Source organism: Quercus suber, unplaced genomic scaffold, assembly GCF_002906115.3.
Source record: "Quercus suber isolate HL8 unplaced genomic scaffold, Cork oak 2.0 scaffold_1237, whole genome shotgun sequence".
In the NCBI taxonomy this organism is placed as follows: Eukaryota; Viridiplantae; Streptophyta; class Magnoliopsida; order Fagales; family Fagaceae; genus Quercus; species Quercus suber.
This window is the reverse complement of record NW_027070632.1, coordinates 1-2,413: the sequence shown is the minus strand read 5'-3', so window position 1 is coordinate 2,413 and position 2,413 is coordinate 1.

Sequence of the window (2,413 nt, the reverse complement as noted above, 5' to 3'; positions counted from 1 at the left end):
AAAATAGAAAAAGTAGGTTTTTATGTGTAAAATAGACACAAATTTTACATGAGCTGATGCGAATGCTCTAACAAATATAAATGTTTGTAATGGGGGGAGGGGGGAAGGGAGAGAAAAGAGTCGGGGTTTAAGTATTCAAAAGGAAAATTCACACATATATACATTTAGATTATACTATAGTAGTTTTCAAAAAAAAAAAAAAATATTATACTATAGTAGAATTTTATCTTATATATATATATATATATAATAAAATAAAATAATTCTAACAAATATATATATATATAAAATAAAATAAAAAATTCTAACAAATATAATGTAAGGAATACCATTTTTTTTTTTGATGGGAGGATGATACCACTGATATTAAGTTACTAATTCAAGTGTGACCACAAAAGCTATCTAGTGGGATAATTGTTCTGTATAATCAACGATATGGTTATGGAAAAATGTTATTTATTTACCATGCAGCGATTGACATGGCTAGCCTTGAGATACGCCGGTGTCCCACATGCTGCTCGTCCAAGCACCCCAGGAGACCCTCCAAGTTCAAATCCAGGGGAGTCATCTAACATGGACAAGAATAAGGACGCCGTAAAGGAAAACTCACAAAGCTCAAAGCCAAGGAAGCACTAGAAACGAAAATGTGATTTCCGCCAAAAAATAATGAAAAAAATACTGCATGCTATGAACTATATTAAGTTATCAACCTCTTTAGGTGCACTTGTTACATATAAAATAATAATCCTAGAATAGCATTTGTAAAAACCCTTCGTAACTATATATGGAAACATAAAATATATTCAATTTTTTTTAATAGTTGTTAGAACTAACTTCGCTCGGCTTGACATGATCGAGCTATTAACCCACTAAACCGATACATTAGTCGGTTTGGTTGGTTAATTGGACTACTTATGCAATTGAGCCGGTAAAACTCAGTAAGCCTTTTGCAACTCGTGCAACCCGAATAGGTTATTTTCACACAATCGGTTTTGTAATTTTGAACAAAATTATATTTATAGGTTCATCTTACAGTTTCTAAATTTGGAGCATAACGAAAACAAATGATTTTAGAATAAGGTTGATGCTAGATTTTTCAATAAAGATAAACTTTCAATTTTTCAACTTACTTGCTTATTTTATGATTTCTCAAACTTATTTCATATTTATTAATTTTTTGTTTTGTTATATACCTTGATGTCTGATAAATGATAAGTGACCCAACTCCTAGACTAGGATAATTCACAGGCCAAATTTAGTAACTAAACATAATAGTCTCTATTGATTTGTTCAAATTTTCTTTAAATATTTTCACCACAATATTCTCTAATCTATACTGATTTGTTCCCATATATAATTTTTTCAGGTTGACATATTTGATATATTCCTTTTTTTATATCCCCAATGCTATTATTCGATATTTTATTGGTCAACTCTCTCCTTTCAAGTAGGTTTTTTTTTTTTCAAGTACAGAATATAGCATCAAAGTGGATGAGGATTCTTTAGAGCTCTTAAGATAACTCTCTACAAATTAACATAAGATAATTCCATGTAAAGTTCTTAAAATCTTATATATGGCACATTGCCATTCATCATTATTAGGCAAGCATGCTCTATCTGCCTTTCCATATAATGATCTTTTGTAGTTGCAAGGGAATGTTTATCTCCATCAGACATGTATTTGGTCACTAGACAGCGCTCTTTGTTTGGTATATATGCTGTAATAGCTCCGATAATGGAATAGTAATCTGTAATAACAATTTAGTCATTTAATTACATCTTTATTACTTAAAGTAGTTACTACATAGGAATAACTATTGTTTAAATTGATGAATAACTATTCCTTCTTTAAAATGGTTGTAATAGCTATTTCTTAGAATTCAAATTTAGACTCTATTTCTTTGTGCATGTAATAGGTTTTAAAATTTATATATCCAAAAATATAAATTTTCCTTATACGTCATCTTTTACAAGTTTTTCATAGATTTTCAATTAATATATTTTTAGAAATATAAAATTTCCTTATATATCATCTTCTACTCTCAGATATACTTATATATCAAATGTGCCCTTAGGGTTTTTAAAAGCAGGTTTTGTGGCAAAACCTCCCTCACTGTCTCCTCCTCTTCCTCAATCACCACACTGTCCCTCAGAGAAACAATAATGGAGCAGAGAAAAGAAAACGTAGTGTTGTTCCCATTCATGGCACAGGTCATATAAGGCCTTTCTTAGCATTAGCCTACCAAATAGTACAAAGTAAGAATTACACTGTAACCTTTATCAACACCTCTCTCAATATCAAAAAACTCCAACCATCTCTCCCTTCAAACTCCTCCATTCGCCTCCTTGAAATCCCTTTCTTCAGCTCTGATCATGGCCTTCCTCCAGATGCTGAGAACACTGATGCTTTTCC